Source organism: Engystomops pustulosus, chromosome 9 (assembly GCF_040894005.1).
Source record: "Engystomops pustulosus chromosome 9, aEngPut4.maternal, whole genome shotgun sequence".
NCBI classification, from domain to species: Eukaryota; Metazoa; Chordata; class Amphibia; order Anura; family Leptodactylidae; genus Engystomops; species Engystomops pustulosus.
Genome location: NC_092419.1, coordinates 65,474,972 through 65,493,602, shown reverse-complemented (window position 1 = coordinate 65,493,602; position 18,631 = coordinate 65,474,972). Strand labels below are relative to the sequence as shown.

Below are 18,631 nucleotides of genomic sequence, written 5' to 3'. Positions count from 1 at the left end.
ATCGCTGCTGCGATCTGACAAGAGCACACACATTCAGCTTAGAATGGCCGTTGACAGCAGCTGTTCAATTTGAACCTTCTTTTACTATCTCATAGAGAAACTAACACAATTTTCAGGTTCAAAAAGGTCAACAGAACTTGGGATTCCCAGCCAGTCTCCCATGCTGGTACTTGCCAAGCCTTAAGCTGCATTGCTGCTGCAATCTGACGAGAGCAGGCACATTCAGCTTAGAATGGCCGTTGACAGCAGCTGTTCAATTTGAACCTTCTTTTACTATCTCATAGAGAAACTAACACAATTTTCAGGTTCAAAAAGGTCAACAGAACTTGGGATTCCCAGCCAGTCTCCCATGCTGGTACTTGCCAAACCTTAAGCTGCATTGCTGCTGCGATCTGACGAGAGCAGGCACATTCAGCTTAATATGGCCGTTGACAGCAGCTGTTCAATTTGAACCTTCTTTTACCATCTTTGACAGAGAAACTAACAATTTTCAGGTTCAAAAAGGTCAACGGAACTTGGGATTCCCAGCCAGTCTCCCATGCTGGTACTTGCCAAGCCTTAAGCTGCATTGCTGCTGCGATCTGACGAGAGCAGGCACATTCAGCTTAGAATGGCCGTTGACAGCAGCTGCCTAATTTCTACTTTGTTTTACTATCTCATAGAGAAACTAACACAATTTTCAGGTTCAAAAAGGTCAACAGAACTTGGGATTCCCAGCCAGACTCCCATGCTGGTACTTGCCAAGTTTTAAGCTGCAACGCTGCTGCGATCTGACAAGAGCATGCACATTCAGCTTAGAATGGCAGTTGACAGCAGCTGTTCAATTTGAACCTTCTTTTACTATCTCATAGAGAAACTAACACAATTTTCAGGTTCAAAAAGTCAATGGAACTTGGGATTCCCAGCCAGTCTCCCATGCTGGTACTTGCCAAGCCTTAAGCTGCATTGCTGCTGCGATCTGACGAGAGCAGGCGCATTCAGCTTAGAATGGCCGTTGACAGCAGCTGTTCAATTTGAACCTTCTTTTACTATCTCATAGAGAAACCAACAAAATTTTCAGGTTAAAAAAAGGTCAACGGAACTTATGATTCCCAGCCAGTCTCCCATGCTTGTACTTGCCAAGCCTTAAGCTGCATTGCTGCTGCGATCTGACGAGAGCAGGCACATTCAGCTTAGAGTGGCCGTTGACAGCAGCTGTTCAATTTGAACCTTCTTTTACTATCTCATAGAGAAACTAACACAATTTTCAGGTTCAAAAAGGTCAACGGAACTTGGGATTCCCAGCCAGTCTCCCATGCTGGTACTTGCCAAGCCTTAGCTTAGAATGGGCGTTGACAGCAGCTGTTCAATTTGAACCTTCTTTTACTATCTCATAGAGAAACTAACACAATTTTCAGGTTCAAAAAGGTCAACGGAACTTGGGATTCCCAGCCAGTCTCCCATGCTGGTACTTGCCAAGCCTTAAGCTGCATTGCTGTTGCGATCTGACGAGAGCAGGCACATTCAGCTTAGAATGGCCGTTGAAAGCAGCTGTTCAATTTGAACCTTCTTTTACTATCTCATAGAGAAACTAACACAATTTTCAGGTTCAAAAAGGTCAACAGAAGTTGGGATTCCCAGCCAGTCTCCCATGCTGGTACTTGCCAAGCCTTAAGCTGCATTGCTGCTGCGATCTGACGAGAGCAGGCACATTCGGCTTAGAATGGCCGTTGACAGCAGCTGTTCAATTTGAACCTTCTTTTACTATCTCATAGAGAAACTAACACAATTTTCAGGTTCAAAAAGGTCAATGGAACTTGGGATTCCCTGCCAGACTCCCATGCTGGTACTTGCCAAGCCTTAAGCTGCATTGCTGCTGCGATCTGACGAGAGCAGGCACATTCAGCTTAGAATGGCCATTGACAGCTGCTGTTCAATTTGAACCTTCTTTTACTATCTCATAGAGAAACTAACACAATTTTCAGGTTCAAAAAGGTCAACAGAACTTGGGATTCCCAGCCAGTCTCCCATGCTGGTACTTGCCAAGCCTTAAGCTGCATCGCTGCTGTGATCTGACAAGAGCACACACATTCAGCTTAGAATGGCCGTTGACAGCAGCTGTTCAATTTGAACCTTCTTTTACTATCTCATAGAGAAACTAACACAATTTTCAGGTTCAAAAAGGTCAACAGAACTTGGGATTCCCAGCCAGACTCCCATGCTGGTACTTGCCAAGCCTTAAGCTGCAACGCTGCTGCGATCTGACAAGAGCATGCACATTCAGCTTAGAATGGCAGTTGACAGCAGCTGTTCAATTTGAACCTTCTTTTACTATCTCATAGAGAAACTAACACAATTTTCAGGTTCAAAAAGTCAATGGAACTTGGGATTCCCAGCCAGTCTCCCATGCTGGTACTTGCCAAGCCTTAAGCTGCATTGCTGCTGCGATCTGACGAGAGCAGGCACATTCAGCTTAGAATGGCCGTTGACAGCAGCTGTTCAATTTGAACCTTCTTTTACTATCTCATAGAGAAACTAACAAAATTTTCAGGTTAAAAAAAGGTCAACGGAACTTATGATTCCCAGCCAGTCTCCCATGCTGGTACTTGCCAAGCCTTAAGCTGCATTGCTGCTGCGATCTGACGAGAGCAGGCACATTCAGCTTAGAATGGCCGTTGACAGCAGCTGTTCAATTTGAACCTTCTTTTACTATCTCATAGAGAAACTAACACAATTTTCAGGTTCAAAAAGGTCAACGGAACTTGGGATTCCCAGCCAGTCTCCCATGCTGGTACTTGCCAAGCCTTAGCTTAGAATGGGCGTTGACAGCAGCTGTTCAATTTGAACCTTCTTTTACTATCTCATAGAGAAACTAACACAATTTTCAGGTTCAAAAAGGTCAACGGAACTTGGGATTCCCAGCCAGTCTCCCATGCTGGTACTTGCCAAGCCTTAAGCTGCATTGCTGCTGCGATCTGACGAGAGCAGGCACATTCAGCTTAGAATGGCCGTTGACAGCAGCTGTTCAATTTGAACCTTCTTTTACTATCTCATAGAGAAACTAACACAATTTTCAGGTTCAAAAAGGTCAACAGAACTTGGGATTCCCAGCCAGTCTCCCATGCTGGTACTTGCCAAGCCTTAAGCTGCATTGCTGCTGCGATCTGACGAGAGCAGGCACATTCAGCTTAGAATGGCCGTTGACAGCAGCTGTTCAATTTGAACCTTCTTTTACTATCTCATAGAGAAACTAACACATTTTCAGGTTCAAAAAGGTCAACGGAACTTGGGATTCCCAGCCAGTCTCCCATGCTGGTACTTGCCAAGCCTTAAGCTGCATTGCTGCTGCGATCTGATGAGAGCAGGCACATTCAGCTTAGAATGGCCGTTGACAGCAGCTGTTCAATTTGAACCTTCTTTTACTATCTCATAGAGAAACTAACTCAATTTTCAGGTTCAAAAAGGTCAATGGAACTTGGGATTCCCAGCCAGTCTCCCATGCTGGTACTTGCCAAGCCTTAAGCTGCATTGCTGCTGCGATCTGACGAGAGCAGGCACATTCAGCTTAGAATGGCCGTTGACAGCAGCTGTTCAATTTGAACCTTCTTTTACTATCTCATAGAGAAACTAACACAATTTTCAGGTTCAAAAAGGTCAATGGAACTTGGGATTCCCTGCCAGTCTCCCATGCTGGTACTTGCCAAGCCTTAAGCTGCATTGCTGCTGCGATCTGACAAGAGCACACACATTCAGCTTAGAAGGGCCGTTGACAGCAGCTGTTCAATTTGAACCTTCTTTTACTATCTCATAGAGAAACTAACACAATTTTCAGGTTCAAAAAGGTCAACAGAACTTGGGATTCCCAGCCAGTCTCCCATGCTGGTTTTTGCCAAGCCTTAAGCTGCATTGCTGCTGCGATCTGACGAGAGCAGGCACATTCAGCTGAGAATGGCCGTTGACAGCAGCTGTTCAATTTGAACCTTCTTTTACCATCTTTGACAGAGAAACTAACAATTTTCAGGTTCAAAAAGGTCAACGGAACTTGGGATTCCCAGCCAGTCTCCCATGCTGGTACTTGCCAAGCCTTAAGCTGCATTGCTGCTGCGATCTGACGAGAGCAGGCACATTCAGCTTAGAATGGCCGTTGACAGCAGCTGCCTAATTTCTACTTTGTTTTACTATCTCATAGAGAAACTAACACAATTGTCAGGTTCAAAAAGGTCAAGAGAACTTGGGATTCCCAGCCAGACTCCCATGCTGGTACTTGCCAAGCCTTAAGCTGCAACGCTGCTGCGATCTGACAAGAGCATGCACATTCAGCTTAGAATGGCAGTTGACAGCAGCTGTTCAATTTGAACCTTCTTTTACTATCTCATAGAGAAACTAACACAATTTTCAGGTTCAAAAAGTCAATGGAACTTGGGATTCCCAGCCAGTCTCCCATGCTGGTACTTGCCAAGCCTTAAGCTGCATTGCTGCTGCGATCTGACGAGAGCAGGCGCATTCAGCTTAGAATGGCCGTTGACAGCAGCTGTTCAATTTGAACCTTCTTTTACTATCTCATAGAGAAACTAACACAATTTTCAGGTTAAAAAAAGGTCAACGGAACTTATGATTCCCAGCCAGTCTCCCATGCTGGTACTTGCCAAGCCTTAAGCTGCATTGCTGCTGCGATCTGACGAGAGCAGGCACATTCAGCTTAGAATGGCCGTTGACAGCAGCTGTTCAATTTGAACCTTCTTTTACTATCTCATAGAGAAACTAACACAATTTTCAGGTTCAAAAAGGTCAACGGAACTTGGGACTCCCAGCCAGTCTCCCATGCTGGTACTTGCCAAGCCTTAAGCTGCATTGCTGCTGCGATCTGACGAGAGCAGGCACATTAAGCTTAGTAGAATGGCCGTTGGCAGCAGTTGTTCAATTTGAACCTTCTTTTACTATCTCATAGAGAAACTAACACGATTTTCAGGTTCAAAAATGTCAACAGAACTTGGGATTCCCAGCCAGTCTCCCATGCTGGTACTTGCAAAGCCTTAAGCTGCATTGCTGCTGCGATCTGACCAGAGCATGCACATTCAGCTTAGAATGGCTGTTGACAGCAGCTGTTCAATTTGAACCTTCTTTTACTATCTCATAGAGAAACTAACACAATTTTCAGGTTCAAAAAGGTCAACGGAACTTGGGATTCCCAGCCAGTCTCCCATGCTGGTACTTGCCAAGCCTTAAGCTGCATTGCTGCTGCGATCTGACGAGAGCAGGCACATTCAGCTTAGAATGGCCGTTGACAGCAGCTGTTCAATTTGAACCTTCTTTTACTATCTCATAGAGAAACTAATACAATTTTCAGGTTCAAAAAGGTCAACAGAACTTGGGATTCCCAGCCAGTCTCCCATGCTGGTACTTGCCAAGCCTTAAGCTGCATTGCTGCTGCGATCTGACGAGAGCAGGCACATTCAGCTTAGAATGGCCGTTGACAGCAGCTGTTCAATTTGAACCTTCTTTTACTATCTCATAGAGAAACTAACACAATTTTCAGGTTCAAAAAGGTCAATGGAACTTGGGATTCCCTGCCAGTCTCCCATGCTGGTACTTGCCAAGCCTTAAGCTGCATTGCTGCTGCGATCTGACAAGAGCACACACATTCAGCTTAGAAGGGCCGTTGACAGCAGCTGTTCAATTTGAACCTTCTTTTACTATCTCATAGAGAAACTAACACAATTTTCAGGTTCAAAAAGGTCAACAGAACTTGGGATTCCCAGCCAGTCTCCCATGCTGGTTTTTGCCAAGCCTTAAGCTGCATTGCTGCTGCGATCTGACGAGAGCAGGCACATTCAGCTGAGAATGGCCGTTGACAGCAGCTGTTCAATTTGAACCTTCTTTTACCATCTTTGACAGAGAAACTAACAATTTTCAGGTTCAAAAAGGTCAACGGAACTTGGGATTCCCAGCCAGTCTCCCATGCTGGTACTTGCCAAGCCTTAAGCTGCATTGCTGCTGCGATCTGACGAGAGCAGGCACATTCAGCTTAGAATGGCCGTTGACAGCAGCTGCCTAATTTCTACTTTGTTTTACTATCTCATAGAGAAACTAACACAATTGTCAGGTTCAAAAAGGTCAAGAGAACTTGGGATTCCCAGCCAGACTCCCATGCTGGTACTTGCCAAGCCTTAAGCTGCAACGCTGCTGCGATCTGACAAGAGCATGCACATTCAGCTTAGAATGGCAGTTGACAGCAGCTGTTCAATTTGAACCTTCTTTTACTATCTCATAGAGAAACTAACACAATTTTCAGGTTCAAAAAGTCAATGGAACTTGGGATTCCCAGCCAGTCTCCCATGCTGGTACTTGCCAAGCCTTAAGCTGCATTGCTGCTGCGATCTGACGAGAGCAGGCGCATTCAGCTTAGAATGGCCGTTGACAGCAGCTGTTCAATTTGAACCTTCTTTTACTATCTCATAGAGAAACTAACACAATTTTCAGGTTAAAAAAAGGTCAACGGAACTTATGATTCCCAGCCAGTCTCCCATGCTGGTACTTGCCAAGCCTTAAGCTGCATTGCTGCTGCGATCTGACGAGAGCAGGCACATTCAGCTTAGAATGGCCGTTGACAGCAGCTGTTCAATTTGAACCTTCTTTTACTATCTCATAGAGAAACTAACACAATTTTCAGGTTCAAAAAGGTCAACGGAACTTGGGACTCCCAGCCAGTCTCCCATGCTGGTACTTGCCAAGCCTTAAGCTGCATTGCTGCTGCGATCTGACGAGAGCAGGCACATTAAGCTTAGTAGAATGGCCGTTGACAGCAGTTGTTCAATTTGAACCTTCTTTTACTATCTCATAGAGAAACTAACACGATTTTCAGGTTCAAAAATGTCAACAGAACTTGGGATTCCCAGCCAGTCTCCCATGCTGGTACTTGCAAAGCCTTAAGCTGCATTGCTGCTGCGATCTGACCAGAGCATGCACATTCAGCTTAGAATGGCTGTTGACAGCAGCTGTTCAATTTGAACCTTCTTTTACTATCTCATAGAGAAACTAACACAATTTTCAGGTTCAAAAAGGTCAACGGAACTTGGGATTCCAAGCTAGTCTCCCATGCTGGTACTTGCCAAGCCTTAGCTTAGAATGGGCGTTGACAGCAGCTGTTCAATTTGAACCTTCTTTTACTATCTCATAGAGAAACTAACACAATTTTCAGGTTCAAAAAGGTCAACAGAACTTGGGATTCCCAGCCAGTCTCCCATGCTGGTACTTGCAAAGCCTTAAGCTGCATTGCTGCTGCGATCTGACCAGAGCATGCACATTCAGCTTAGAATGGCTGTTGACAGCAGCTGTTCAATTTGAACCTTCTTTTACTATCTCATAGAGAAACTAACACAATTTTCAGGTTCAAAAAGGTCAACGGAACTTGGGATTCCAAGCTAGTCTCCCATGCTGGTACTTGCCAAGCCTTAAGCTGCATTGCTGCTGCGATCTGACGAGAGCAGGCACATTCAGCTTAGAATGGCCGTTGACAGCAACTGTTCAATTTGAACCTTATTTTACTACCTCATAGAGAAACTAACACAATTTTCAGGTTCAAAAAGGTCAACAGAACTTAGGTATCCCAGCCAGTCTCCCATGCTGGTACTTGCCAAGCCTTAAGCTGCATTGCTGCTGCGATCTGACGAGAGCAGGCACATTCAGCTTAGAATGGCCGTTGACAGCAGCTGTTCAATTTGAACCTTCTTTTACTATCTCATAGAGAAACTAACACAATTTTCAGGTTCAAAAAGGTCAACGGAACTTGGGACTCCCAGCCAGTCTCCCATGCTGGTACTTGCCAAGCCTTAAGCTGCATTGCTTCTGCGATCTGACGAGAGCAGGCACATTAAGCTTAGTAGAATGGCCGTTGACAGCAGTTGTTCAATTTGAACCTTCTTTTACTATCTCATAGAGAAACTAACACGATTTTCAGGTTCAAAAATGTCAACAGAACTTGGGATTCCCAGCCAGTCTCCCATGCTGGTACTTGCAAAGCCTTAAGCTGCATTGCTGCTGCGATCTGACCAGAGCATGCACATTCAGCTTAGAATGGCTGTTGACAGCAGCTGTTCAATTTGAACCTTCTTTTACTATCTCATAGAGAAACTAACACAATTTTCAGGTTCAAAAAGGTCAATGGAACTTGGGATTCCCAGCTAGTCTCCCATGCTGGTACTTGCCAAGCCTTAAGCTGCATTGCTGCTGCGATCTGACAAGAGCATGCACATTCAGCTTAGAATGGCCGTTGACAGCAGCTGTTCAATTTGAACCTTCTTTTACTATCTCATAGAGAAACTAACTCAATTTTCAGGTTCAAAAAGGTCAATGGAACTTGGGATTCCCAGCCAGTCTCCCATGCTGGTACTTGCCAAGCCTTAGCTTAGAATGGGCGTTGACAGCAGCTGTTCAATTTGAACCTTCTTTTACTATCTCATAGAGAAACTAACACAATTTTCAGGTTCAAAAAGGTCAACGGAACTTGGGATTCCCAGCCAGTCTCCCATGCTGGTACTTGCCAAACCTTAAGCTGCATTGCTGCTGCGATCTGACGAGAGCAGGCACATTCAGCTTAGAATGGCCGTTGACAGCAGCTGTTCAATTTGAACCTTCTTTTACCATCTTTGACAGAGAAACTAACAATTTTCAGGTTCAAAAAGGTCAACAGAACATGGGATTCCCAGCCAGTCTCCCATGCTGGTACTTGCCAAGCCTTAAGCTGCATTGCTGCTGCGATCTGACGAGAGCAGGCACATTCAGCTTAGAATGGCCGTTGACAGCAGCTGCCTAATTTCTACTTTCTTTTACTATCTCATAGAGAAACTAACACAATTTTCAGGTTCAAAAAGGTCAACAGAACTTGGGATTCCCAGGCAGTCTCCCATGCTGGTACTTGCCAAGCCTTAAGCTGCAACGCTGCTGCGATCTGACAAGAGCATGCACATTCAGCTTAGAATGGCCGTTGACAGCAGCTGTTCAATTTGAACCTTCTTTTACTATCTCATAGAGAAACTAACACATTTTCAGGTTCAAAAAGGTCAACGGAACTTGGGATTCCCAGCCAGTCTCCCATGCTGGTACTTGCCAAGCCTTAAGCTGCATTGCTGCTGCGATCTGATGAGAGCAGGCACATTCAGCTTAGAATGGCCGTTGACAGCAGCTGTTCAATTTGAACCTTCTTTTACTATCTCATAGAGAAACTAACTCAATTTTCAGGTTCAAAAAGGTCAATGGAACTTGGGATTCCCAGCCAGTCTCCCATGCTGGTACTTGCCAAGCCTTAGCTTAGAATGGGCGTTGACAGCAGCTGTTCAATTTGAACCTTCTTTTACTATCTCATAGAGAAACTAACACAATTTTCAGGTTCAAAAAGGTCAACGGAACTTGGGATTCCCAGCCAGTCTCCCATGCTGGTACTTGCCAAGCCTTAAGCTGCATTGCTGCTGCGATCTGACGAGAGCAGGCACATTCAGCTTAGAATGGCCGTTGACAGCAGCTGTTCAATTTGAACCTTCTTTTACTATCTCATAGAGAAACTAACACAATTTTCAGGTTCAAAAAGGTCAACAGAACTTGGGATTCCCAGCCAGTCTCCCATGCTGGTTTTTGCCAAGCCTTAAGCTGCATTGCTGCTGCGATCTGACGAGAGCAGGCACATTCAGCTGAGAATGGCCGTTGACAGCAGCTGTTCAATTTGAACCTTCTTTTACCATCTTTGACAGAGAAACTAACAATTTTCAGGTTCAAAAAGGTCAACGGAACTTGGGATTCCCAGCCAGTCTCCCATGCTGGTACTTGCCAAGCCTTAAGCTGCATTGCTGCTGCGATCTGACGAGAGCAGGCACATTCAGCTTAGAATGGCCGTTGACAGCAGCTGCCTAATTTCTACTTTGTTTTACTATCTCATAGAGAAACTAACACAATTGTCAGGTTCAAAAAGGTCAAGAGAACTTGGGATTCCCAGCCAGACTCCCATGCTGGTACTTGCCAAGCCTTAAGCTGCAACGCTGCTGCGATCTGACAAGAGCATGCACATTCAGCTTAGAATGGCAGTTGACAGCAGCTGTTCAATTTGAACCTTCTTTTACTATCTCATAGAGAAACTAACACAATTTTCAGGTTCAAAAAGTCAATGGAACTTGGGATTCCCAGCCAGTCTCCCATGCTGGTACTTGCCAAGCCTTAAGCTGCATTGCTGCTGCGATCTGACGAGAGCAGGCGCATTCAGCTTAGAATGGCCGTTGACAGCAGCTGTTCAATTTGAACCTTCTTTTACTATCTCATAGAGAAACTAACACAATTTTCAGGTTAAAAAAAGGTCAACGGAACTTATGATTCCCAGCCAGTCTCCCATGCTGGTACTTGCCAAGCCTTAAGCTGCATTGCTGCTGCGATCTGACGAGAGCAGGCACATTCAGCTTAGAATGGCCGTTGACAGCAGCTGTTCAATTTGAACCTTCTTTTACTATCTCATAGAGAAACTAACACAATTTTCAGGTTCAAAAAGGTCAACGGAACTTGGGACTCCCAGCCAGTCTCCCATGCTGGTACTTGCCAAGCCTTAAGCTGCATTGCTGCTGCGATCTGACGAGAGCAGGCACATTAAGCTTAGTAGAATGGCCGTTGACAGCAGTTGTTCAATTTGAACCTTCTTTTACTATCTCATAGAGAAACTAACACGATTTTCAGGTTCAAAAATGTCAACAGAACTTGGGATTCCCAGCCAGTCTCCCATGCTGGTACTTGCAAAGCCTTAAGCTGCATTGCTGCTGCGATCTGACCAGAGCATGCACATTCAGCTTAGAATGGCTGTTGACAGCAGCTGTTCAATTTGAACCTTCTTTTACTATCTCATAGAGAAACTAACACAATTTTCAGGTTCAAAAAGGTCAACGGAACTTGGGATTCCAAGCTAGTCTCCCATGCTGGTACTTGCCAAGCCTTAAGCTGCATTGCTGCTGCGATCTGACGAGAGCAGGCACATTCAGCTTAGAATGGCCGTTGACAGCAACTGTTCAATTTGAACCTTATTTTACTACCTCATAGAGAAACTAACACAATTTTCAGGTTCAAAAAGGTCAACAGAACTTAGGTATCCCAGCCAGTCTCCCATGCTGGTACTTGCCAAGCCTTAAGCTGCATTGCTGCTGCGATCTGACGAGAGCAGGCACATTCAGCTTAGAATGGCCGTTGACAGCAGCTGTTCAATTTGAACCTTCTTTTACTATCTCATAGAGAAACTAACACAATTTTCAGGTTCAAAAAGGTCAACGGAACTTGGGACTCCCAGCCAGTCTCCCATGCTGGTACTTGCCAAGCCTTAAGCTGCATTGCTTCTGCGATCTGACGAGAGCAGGCACATTAAGCTTAGTAGAATGGCCGTTGACAGCAGTTGTTCAATTTGAACCTTCTTTTACTATCTCATAGAGAAACTAACACGATTTTCAGGTTCAAAAATGTCAACAGAACTTGGGATTCCCAGCCAGTCTCCCATGCTGGTACTTGCAAAGCCTTAAGCTGCATTGCTGCTGCGATCTGACCAGAGCATGCACATTCAGCTTAGAATGGCTGTTGACAGCAGCTGTTCAATTTGAACCTTCTTTTACTATCTCATAGAGAAACTAACACAATTTTCAGGTTCAAAAAGGTCAATGGAACTTGGGATTCCCAGCTAGTCTCCCATGCTGGTACTTGCCAAGCCTTAAGCTGCATTGCTGCTGCGATCTGACAAGAGCATGCACATTCAGCTTAGAATGGCCGTTGACAGCAGCTGTTCAATTTGAACCTTCTTTTACTATCTCATAGAGAAACTAACTCAATTTTCAGGTTCAAAAAGGTCAATGGAACTTGGGATTCCCAGCCAGTCTCCCATGCTGGTACTTGCCAAGCCTTAGCTTAGAATGGGCGTTGACAGCAGCTGTTCAATTTGAACCTTCTTTTACTATCTCATAGAGAAACTAACACAATTTTCAGGTTCAAAAAGGTCAACGGAACTTGGGATTCCCAGCCAGTCTCCCATGCTGGTACTTGCCAAACCTTAAGCTGCATTGCTGCTGCGATCTGACGAGAGCAGGCACATTCAGCTTAGAATGGCCGTTGACAGCAGCTGTTCAATTTGAACCTTCTTTTACCATCTTTGACAGAGAAACTAACAATTTTCAGGTTCAAAAAGGTCAACAGAACATGGGATTCCCAGCCAGTCTCCCATGCTGGTACTTGCCAAGCCTTAAGCTGCATTGCTGCTGCGATCTGACGAGAGCAGGCACATTCAGCTTAGAATGGCCGTTGACAGCAGCTGCCTAATTTCTACTTTCTTTTACTATCTCATAGAGAAACTAACACAATTTTCAGGTTCAAAAAGGTCAACAGAACTTGGGATTCCCAGGCAGTCTCCCATGCTGGTACTTGCCAAGCCTTAAGCTGCAACGCTGCTGCGATCTGACAAGAGCATGCACATTCAGCTTAGAATGGCCGTTGACAGCAGCTGTTCAATTTGAACCTTCTTTTACTATCTCATAGAGAAACTAACACATTTTCAGGTTCAAAAAGGTCAACGGAACTTGGGATTCCCAGCCAGTCTCCCATGCTGGTACTTGCCAAGCCTTAAGCTGCATTGCTGCTGCGATCTGATGAGAGCAGGCACATTCAGCTTAGAATGGCCGTTGACAGCAGCTGTTCAATTTGAACCTTCTTTTACTATCTCATAGAGAAACTAACTCAATTTTCAGGTTCAAAAAGGTCAATGGAACTTGGGATTCCCAGCCAGTCTCCCATGCTGGTACTTGCCAAGCCTTAGCTTAGAATGGGCGTTGACAGCAGCTGTTCAATTTGAACCTTCTTTTACTATCTCATAGAGAAACTAACACAATTTTCAGGTTCAAAAAGGTCAACGGAACTTGGGATTCCCAGCCAGTCTCCCATGCTGGTACTTGCCAAGCCTTAAGCTGCATTGCTGCTGCGATCTGACGAGAGCAGGCACATTCAGCTTAGAATGGCCGTTGACAGCAGCTGTTCAATTTGAACCTTCTTTTACTATCTCATAGAGAAACTAATACAATTTTCAGGTTCAAAAAGGTCAACAGAACTTGGGATTCCCAGCCAGTCTCCCATGCTGGTACTTGCCAAGCCTTAAGCTGCATTGCTGCTGCGATCTGACGAGAGCAGGCACATTCAGCTTAGAATGGCCGTTGACAGCAGCTGTTCAATTTGAACCTTCTTTTACTATCTCATAGAGAAACTAACACAATTTTCAGGTTCAAAAAGGTCAATGGAACTTGGGATTCCCTGCCAGTCTCCCATGCTGGTACTTGCCAAGCCTTAAGCTGCATTGCTGCTGCGATCTGACAAGAGCACACACATTCAGCTTAGAAGGGCCGTTGACAGCAGCTGTTCAATTTGAACCTTCTTTTACTATCTCATAGAGAAACTAACACAATTTTCAGGTTCAAAAAGGTCAACAGAACTTGGGATTCCCAGCCAGTCTCCCATGCTGGTACTTGCCAAGCCTTAAGCTGCATTGCTGCTGCGATCTGACGAGAGCAGGCACATTCAGCTTAGAATGGGCGTTGACAGCAGCTGTTCAATTTGAACCTTCTTTTACTATCTCATAGAGAAACTAACACAATTTTCAGGTTCAAAAAGGTCAACAAAACTTGGGATTCCCAGCCAGTCTCCCATGCTGGTACTTGCCAAACCTTAAGCTGCATTGCTGCTGCGATCTGACGAGAGCAGGCACATTCAGCTTAATATGGCCGTTGACAGCAGCTGTTCAATTTGAACCTTCTTTTACCATCTTTGACAGAGAAACTAACAATTTTCAGGTTCAAAAAGGTCAACGGAACGTGGGATTCCCAGCCAGTCTCCCATGCTGGTACTTGCCAAGCCTTAAGCTGCATTGCTGCTGCGATCTGACGAGAGCAGGCACATTCAGCTTAGAATGGCCGTTGACAGCAGCTGCCTAATTTCTACTTTCTTTTACTATCTCATAGAGAAACTAACACAATTTTCAGGTTCAAAAAGGTCAACAGAACTTGGGATTCCCAGCCAGTCTCTCATGCTGGTACTTGCCAAGCCTTAAGCTGCAACGCTGCTGCGATCTGACAAGAGCATGCACATTCAGCTTAGAATGGCCGTTGACAGCAGCTGTTCAATTTGAACCTTCTTTTACTATCTCATAGAGAAACTAACACATTTTCAGGTTCAAAAAGGTCAACGGAACTTGGGATTCCCAGCCAGTCTCCCATGCTGGTACTTGCCAAGCCTTAAGCTGCAACGCTGCTGCGATCTGACAAGAGCATGCACATTCAGCTTAGAATGGCCGTTGACAGCAGCTGTTCAATTTGAACCTTCTTTTACTATCTCATAGAGAAACTAACTCAATTTTCAGGTTCAAAAAGGTCAATGGAACTTGGGATTCCCAGCCAGTCTCCCATGCTGGTACTTGCCAAGCCTTAGCTTAGAATGGGCGTTGACAGCAGCTGTTCAATTTGAACCTTCTTTTACTATCTCATAGAGAAACTAACACAATTTTCAGGTTCAAAAAGGTCAACAGAACTTGGGATTCCCAGCCAGTCTCCCATGCTGGTACTTGCCAAACCTTAAGCTGCATTGCTGCTGCGTTCTGACGAGAGCAGGCACATTCAGCTTAGAATGGCCGTTGACAGCAGCTGTTCAATTTGAACCTTCTTTTACTATCTCATAGAGAAACTAACTCAATTTTCAGGTTCAAAAAGGTCAATGGAACTTGGGATTCCCAGCCAGTCTCCCATGCTGGTACTTGCCAAGCCTTAGCTTAGAATGGGCGTTGACAGCAGCTGTTCAATTTGAACCTTCTTTTACTATCTCATAGAGAAACTAACACAATTTTCAGGTTCAAAAAGGTCAACGGAACTTGGGATTCCCAGCCAGTCTCCCATGCTGGTACTTGCCAAACCTTAAGCTGCATTGCTGCTGCGATCTGACGAGAGCAGGCACATTCAGCTTAGAATGGCCGTTGACAGCAGCTGTTCAATTTGAACCTTCTTTTACCATCTTTGACAGAGAAACTAACAATTTTCAGGTTCAAAAAGGTCAACAGAACATGGGATTCCCAGCCAGTCTCCCATGCTGGTACTTGCCAAGCCTTAAGCTGCATTGCTGCTGCGATCTGACGAGAGCAGGCACATTCAGCTTAGAATGGCCGTTGACAGCAGCTGCCTAATTTCTACTTTCTTTTACTATCTCATAGAGAAACTAACACAATTTTCAGGTTCAAAAAGGTCAACAGAACTTGGGATTCCCAGGCAGTCTCCCATGCTGGTACTTGCCAAGCCTTAAGCTGCAACGCTGCTGCGATCTGACAAGAGCATGCACATTCAGCTTAGAATGGCCGTTGACAGCAGCTGTTCAATTTGAACCTTCTTTTACTATCTCATAGAGAAACTAACACATTTTCAGGTTCAAAAAGGTCAACGGAACTTGGGATTCCCAGCCAGTCTCCCATGCTGGTACTTGCCAAGCCTTAGCTTAGAATGGGCGTTGACAGCAGCTGTTCAATTTGAACCTTCTTTTACTATCTCATAGAGAAACTAACACAATTTTCAGGTTCAAAAAGGTCAACGGAACTTGGGATTCCCAGCCAGTCTCCCATGCTGGTACTTGCCAAGCCTTAAGCTGCATTGCTGCTGCGATCTGACGAGAGCAGGCACATTCAGCTTAGAATGGCCGTTGACAGCAGCTGTTCAATTTGAACCTTCTTTTACTATCTCATAGAGAAACTAATACAATTTTCAGGTTCAAAAAGGTCAACAGAACTTGGGATTCCCAGCCAGTCTCCCATGCTGGTACTTGCCAAGCCTTAAGCTGCATTGCTGCTGCGATCTGACGAGAGCAGGCACATTCAGCTTAGAATGGCCGTTGACAGCAGCTGTTCAATTTGAACCTTCTTTTACTATCTCATAGAGAAACTAACACAATTTTCAGGTTCAAAAAGGTCAATGGAACTTGGGATTCCCTGCCAGTCTCCCATGCTGGTACTTGCCAAGCCTTAAGCTGCATTGCTGCTGCGATCTGACAAGAGCACACACATTCAGCTTAGAAGGGCCGTTGACAGCAGCTGTTCAATTTGAACCTTCTTTTACTATCTCATAGAGAAACTAACACAATTTTCAGGTTCAAAAAGGTCAACAGAACTTGGGATTCCCAGCCAGTCTCCCATGCTGGTACTTGCCAAGCCTTAAGCTGCATTGCTGCTGCGATCTGACGAGAGCAGGCACATTCAGCTTAGAATGGGCGTTGACAGCAGCTGTTCAATTTGAACCTTCTTTTACTATCTCATAGAGAAACTAACACAATTTTCAGGTTCAAAAAGGTCAACAGAACTTGGGATTCCCAGCCAGTCTCCCATGCTGGTACTTGCCAAACCTTAAGCTGCATTGCTGCTGCGATCTGAAGAGAGCAGGCACATTCAGCTTAATATGGCCGTTGACAGCAGCTGTTCAATTTGAACCTTCTTTTACCATCTTTGACAGAGAAACTAACAATTTTCAGGTTCAAAAAGGTCAACGGAACGTGGGATTCCCAGCCAGTCTCCCATGCTGGTACTTGCCAAGCCTTAAGCTGCATTGCTGCTGCGATCTGACGAGAGCAGGCACATTCAGCTTAGAATGGCCGTTGACAGCAGCTGCCTAATTTCTACTTTCTTTTACTATCTCATAGAGAAACTAACACAATTTTCAGGTTCAAAAAGGTCAACAGAACTTGGGATTCCCAGCCAGTCTCCCATGCTGGTACTTGCCAAGCCTTAAGCTGCAACGCTGCTGCGATCTGACAAGAGCATGCACATTCAGCTTAGAATGGCCGTTGACAGCAGCTGTTCAATTTGAACCTTCTTTTACTATCTCATAGAGAAACTAACACATTTTCAGGTTCAAAAAGGTCAACGGAACTTGGGATTCCCAGCCAGTCTCCCATGCTGGTACTTGCCAAGCCTTAAGCTGCAACGCTGCTGCGATCTGACAAGAGCATGCACATTCAGCTTAGAATGGCCGTTGACAGCAGCTGTTCAATTTGAACCTTCTTTTACTATCTCATAGAGAAACTAACTCAATTTTCAGGTTCAAAAAGGTCAATGGAACTTGGGATTCCCAGCCAGTCTCCCATGCTGGTACTTGCCAAGCCTTAGCTTAGAATGGGCGTTGACAGCAGCTGTTCAATTTGAACCTTCTTTTACTATCTCATAGAGAAACTAACACAATTTTCAGGTTCAAAAAGGTCAACAGAACTTGGGATTCCCAGCCAGTCTCCCATGCTGGTACTTGCCAAGCCTTAAGCTGCATTGCTGCTGCGATCTGACGAGAGCAGGCACATTCAGCTTAGAATGGCCGTTGACAGCAGCTGTTCAATTTGAACCTTCTTTTACTATCTCATAGAGAAACTAACACAATTTTCAGGTTCAAAAAGGTCAACAGAACTTGGGATTCCCAGCCAGTCTCCCATGCTGGTTTTTGCCAAGCCTTAAGCTGCATTGCTGCTGCGATCTGACGAGAGCAGGCACATTCAGCTGAGAATGGCCGTTGACAGCAGCTGTTCAATTTGAACCTTCTTTTACCATCTTTGACAGAGAAACTAACAATTTTCAGGTTCAAAAAGGTCAACGGAACTTGGGATTCCCAGCCAGTCTCCCATGCTGGTACTTGCCAAGCCTTAAGCTGCATTGCTGCTGCGATCTGACGAGAGCAGGCACATTCAGCTTAGAATGGCCGTTGACAGCAGCTGCCTAATTTCTACTTTGTTTTACTATCTCATAGAGAAACTAACACAATTGTCAGGTTCAAAAAGGTCAAGAGAACTTGGGATTCCCAGCCAGACTCCCATGCTGGTACTTGCCAAGCCTTAAGCTGCAACGCTGCTGCGATCTGACGAGAGCATGCACATTCAGCTTAGAATGGCAGTTGACAGCAGCTGTTCAATTTGAACCTTCTTTTACTATCTCATAGAGAAACTAACACAATTTTCAGGTTCAAAAAGTCAATGGAACTTGGGATTCCCAGCCAGTCTCCCATGCTGGTACTTGCCAAGCCTTAAGCTGCATTGCTGCTGCGATCTGACGAGAGCAGGCGCATTCAGCTTAGAATGGCCGTTGACAGCAGCTGTTCAATTTGAACCTTCTTTTACTATCTCATAGAGAAACTAACACAATTTTCAGGTTAAAAAAAGGTCAACGGAACTTATGATTCCCAGCCAGTCTCCCATGCTGGTACTTGCCAAGCCTTAAGCTGCATTGCTGCTGCGATCTGACGAGAGCAGGCACATTCAGCTTAGAATGGCCGTTGACAGCAGCTGTTCAATTTGAACCTTCTTTTACTATCTCATAGAGAAACTAACACAATTTTCAGGTTCAAAAAGGTCAACAGAACTTGGGATTCCCAGCCAGTCTCCCATGCTGGTACTTGCCAAGCCTTAAGCTGCATTGCTGCTGCGATCTGACGAGAGCAGGCACATTCAGCTTAGAATGGCCGTTGACAGCAGCTGTTCAATTTGAACCTTCTTTTACTATCTCATAGAGAAACTAACACAATTTTCAGGTTCAAAAAGGTCAATGGAACTTGGGATTCCCTGCCAGTCTCCCATGCTGGTACTTGCCAAGCCTTAA

The 18,631-nt window shown here is 45.0% G+C and overlaps 52 pseudogenes; all 52 read right to left on the bottom strand.

Annotated features, from left to right (window-relative positions):
• Window positions 1-125: 125 nt before the first annotated feature.
• LOC140089618 (5S ribosomal RNA) lies at window positions 126-244 on the bottom strand (annotated as a pseudogene).
• A 70-nt stretch (window positions 245-314) lies between these two features.
• Window positions 315-433, bottom strand: LOC140089458 (5S ribosomal RNA; annotated as a pseudogene).
• Window positions 434-503: 70 nt separating this feature from the next.
• Window positions 504-622, bottom strand: LOC140098888 (5S ribosomal RNA; annotated as a pseudogene).
• Window positions 623-880: 258 nt separating this feature from the next.
• LOC140084010 (5S ribosomal RNA) lies at window positions 881-999 on the bottom strand (annotated as a pseudogene).
• Window positions 1,000-1,406: 407 nt separating this feature from the next.
• On the bottom strand, window positions 1,407-1,525 carry LOC140092852 (5S ribosomal RNA; annotated as a pseudogene).
• A 259-nt stretch (window positions 1,526-1,784) lies between these two features.
• Window positions 1,785-1,903, bottom strand: LOC140094485 (5S ribosomal RNA; annotated as a pseudogene).
• A 447-nt stretch (window positions 1,904-2,350) lies between these two features.
• On the bottom strand, window positions 2,351-2,469 carry LOC140089904 (5S ribosomal RNA; annotated as a pseudogene).
• A 71-nt stretch (window positions 2,470-2,540) lies between these two features.
• Window positions 2,541-2,659, bottom strand: LOC140093023 (5S ribosomal RNA; annotated as a pseudogene).
• Window positions 2,660-2,876: 217 nt separating this feature from the next.
• On the bottom strand, window positions 2,877-2,995 carry LOC140098887 (5S ribosomal RNA; annotated as a pseudogene).
• A 70-nt stretch (window positions 2,996-3,065) lies between these two features.
• Window positions 3,066-3,184, bottom strand: LOC140079656 (5S ribosomal RNA; annotated as a pseudogene).
• Window positions 3,185-3,253: 69 nt separating this feature from the next.
• LOC140099577 (5S ribosomal RNA) lies at window positions 3,254-3,372 on the bottom strand (annotated as a pseudogene).
• A 70-nt stretch (window positions 3,373-3,442) lies between these two features.
• On the bottom strand, window positions 3,443-3,561 carry LOC140087940 (5S ribosomal RNA; annotated as a pseudogene).
• A 448-nt stretch (window positions 3,562-4,009) lies between these two features.
• LOC140098886 (5S ribosomal RNA) lies at window positions 4,010-4,128 on the bottom strand (annotated as a pseudogene).
• Window positions 4,129-4,386: 258 nt separating this feature from the next.
• LOC140084009 (5S ribosomal RNA) lies at window positions 4,387-4,505 on the bottom strand (annotated as a pseudogene).
• Window positions 4,506-4,576: 71 nt separating this feature from the next.
• On the bottom strand, window positions 4,577-4,695 carry LOC140093021 (5S ribosomal RNA; annotated as a pseudogene).
• Window positions 4,696-5,146: 451 nt separating this feature from the next.
• Window positions 5,147-5,265, bottom strand: LOC140098885 (5S ribosomal RNA; annotated as a pseudogene).
• A 70-nt stretch (window positions 5,266-5,335) lies between these two features.
• On the bottom strand, window positions 5,336-5,454 carry LOC140079655 (5S ribosomal RNA; annotated as a pseudogene).
• A 448-nt stretch (window positions 5,455-5,902) lies between these two features.
• LOC140098884 (5S ribosomal RNA) lies at window positions 5,903-6,021 on the bottom strand (annotated as a pseudogene).
• A 258-nt stretch (window positions 6,022-6,279) lies between these two features.
• LOC140084008 (5S ribosomal RNA) lies at window positions 6,280-6,398 on the bottom strand (annotated as a pseudogene).
• Window positions 6,399-6,469: 71 nt separating this feature from the next.
• On the bottom strand, window positions 6,470-6,588 carry LOC140093020 (5S ribosomal RNA; annotated as a pseudogene).
• A 787-nt stretch (window positions 6,589-7,375) lies between these two features.
• Window positions 7,376-7,494, bottom strand: LOC140084835 (5S ribosomal RNA; annotated as a pseudogene).
• A 70-nt stretch (window positions 7,495-7,564) lies between these two features.
• On the bottom strand, window positions 7,565-7,683 carry LOC140098420 (5S ribosomal RNA; annotated as a pseudogene).
• Window positions 7,684-7,753: 70 nt separating this feature from the next.
• On the bottom strand, window positions 7,754-7,875 carry LOC140097824 (5S ribosomal RNA; annotated as a pseudogene).
• Window positions 7,876-8,470: 595 nt separating this feature from the next.
• LOC140086261 (5S ribosomal RNA) lies at window positions 8,471-8,589 on the bottom strand (annotated as a pseudogene).
• A 70-nt stretch (window positions 8,590-8,659) lies between these two features.
• Window positions 8,660-8,778, bottom strand: LOC140087743 (5S ribosomal RNA; annotated as a pseudogene).
• A 258-nt stretch (window positions 8,779-9,036) lies between these two features.
• Window positions 9,037-9,155, bottom strand: LOC140099564 (5S ribosomal RNA; annotated as a pseudogene).
• A 217-nt stretch (window positions 9,156-9,372) lies between these two features.
• Window positions 9,373-9,491, bottom strand: LOC140098882 (5S ribosomal RNA; annotated as a pseudogene).
• A 259-nt stretch (window positions 9,492-9,750) lies between these two features.
• Window positions 9,751-9,869, bottom strand: LOC140098881 (5S ribosomal RNA; annotated as a pseudogene).
• A 258-nt stretch (window positions 9,870-10,127) lies between these two features.
• LOC140084007 (5S ribosomal RNA) lies at window positions 10,128-10,246 on the bottom strand (annotated as a pseudogene).
• Window positions 10,247-10,317: 71 nt separating this feature from the next.
• LOC140093019 (5S ribosomal RNA) lies at window positions 10,318-10,436 on the bottom strand (annotated as a pseudogene).
• A 451-nt stretch (window positions 10,437-10,887) lies between these two features.
• Window positions 10,888-11,006, bottom strand: LOC140084834 (5S ribosomal RNA; annotated as a pseudogene).
• A 70-nt stretch (window positions 11,007-11,076) lies between these two features.
• Window positions 11,077-11,195, bottom strand: LOC140098419 (5S ribosomal RNA; annotated as a pseudogene).
• A 787-nt stretch (window positions 11,196-11,982) lies between these two features.
• LOC140086260 (5S ribosomal RNA) lies at window positions 11,983-12,101 on the bottom strand (annotated as a pseudogene).
• Window positions 12,102-12,171: 70 nt separating this feature from the next.
• On the bottom strand, window positions 12,172-12,290 carry LOC140087742 (5S ribosomal RNA; annotated as a pseudogene).
• A 258-nt stretch (window positions 12,291-12,548) lies between these two features.
• On the bottom strand, window positions 12,549-12,667 carry LOC140099552 (5S ribosomal RNA; annotated as a pseudogene).
• A 217-nt stretch (window positions 12,668-12,884) lies between these two features.
• Window positions 12,885-13,003, bottom strand: LOC140098878 (5S ribosomal RNA; annotated as a pseudogene).
• Window positions 13,004-13,073: 70 nt separating this feature from the next.
• LOC140079654 (5S ribosomal RNA) lies at window positions 13,074-13,192 on the bottom strand (annotated as a pseudogene).
• Window positions 13,193-13,451: 259 nt separating this feature from the next.
• On the bottom strand, window positions 13,452-13,570 carry LOC140093163 (5S ribosomal RNA; annotated as a pseudogene).
• Window positions 13,571-13,640: 70 nt separating this feature from the next.
• LOC140094598 (5S ribosomal RNA) lies at window positions 13,641-13,759 on the bottom strand (annotated as a pseudogene).
• A 70-nt stretch (window positions 13,760-13,829) lies between these two features.
• Window positions 13,830-13,948, bottom strand: LOC140088619 (5S ribosomal RNA; annotated as a pseudogene).
• A 594-nt stretch (window positions 13,949-14,542) lies between these two features.
• On the bottom strand, window positions 14,543-14,661 carry LOC140084886 (5S ribosomal RNA; annotated as a pseudogene).
• A 217-nt stretch (window positions 14,662-14,878) lies between these two features.
• LOC140086259 (5S ribosomal RNA) lies at window positions 14,879-14,997 on the bottom strand (annotated as a pseudogene).
• A 70-nt stretch (window positions 14,998-15,067) lies between these two features.
• Window positions 15,068-15,186, bottom strand: LOC140087740 (5S ribosomal RNA; annotated as a pseudogene).
• A 405-nt stretch (window positions 15,187-15,591) lies between these two features.
• On the bottom strand, window positions 15,592-15,710 carry LOC140098877 (5S ribosomal RNA; annotated as a pseudogene).
• A 70-nt stretch (window positions 15,711-15,780) lies between these two features.
• LOC140079653 (5S ribosomal RNA) lies at window positions 15,781-15,899 on the bottom strand (annotated as a pseudogene).
• Window positions 15,900-16,158: 259 nt separating this feature from the next.
• Window positions 16,159-16,277, bottom strand: LOC140093162 (5S ribosomal RNA; annotated as a pseudogene).
• Window positions 16,278-16,347: 70 nt separating this feature from the next.
• LOC140093762 (5S ribosomal RNA) lies at window positions 16,348-16,466 on the bottom strand (annotated as a pseudogene).
• Window positions 16,467-16,536: 70 nt separating this feature from the next.
• On the bottom strand, window positions 16,537-16,655 carry LOC140088618 (5S ribosomal RNA; annotated as a pseudogene).
• A 594-nt stretch (window positions 16,656-17,249) lies between these two features.
• Window positions 17,250-17,368, bottom strand: LOC140079652 (5S ribosomal RNA; annotated as a pseudogene).
• A 259-nt stretch (window positions 17,369-17,627) lies between these two features.
• Window positions 17,628-17,746, bottom strand: LOC140098876 (5S ribosomal RNA; annotated as a pseudogene).
• A 448-nt stretch (window positions 17,747-18,194) lies between these two features.
• LOC140093018 (5S ribosomal RNA) lies at window positions 18,195-18,313 on the bottom strand (annotated as a pseudogene).
• Window positions 18,314-18,383: 70 nt separating this feature from the next.
• Window positions 18,384-18,502, bottom strand: LOC140079650 (5S ribosomal RNA; annotated as a pseudogene).
• Window positions 18,503-18,631: the final 129 nt, after the last annotated feature.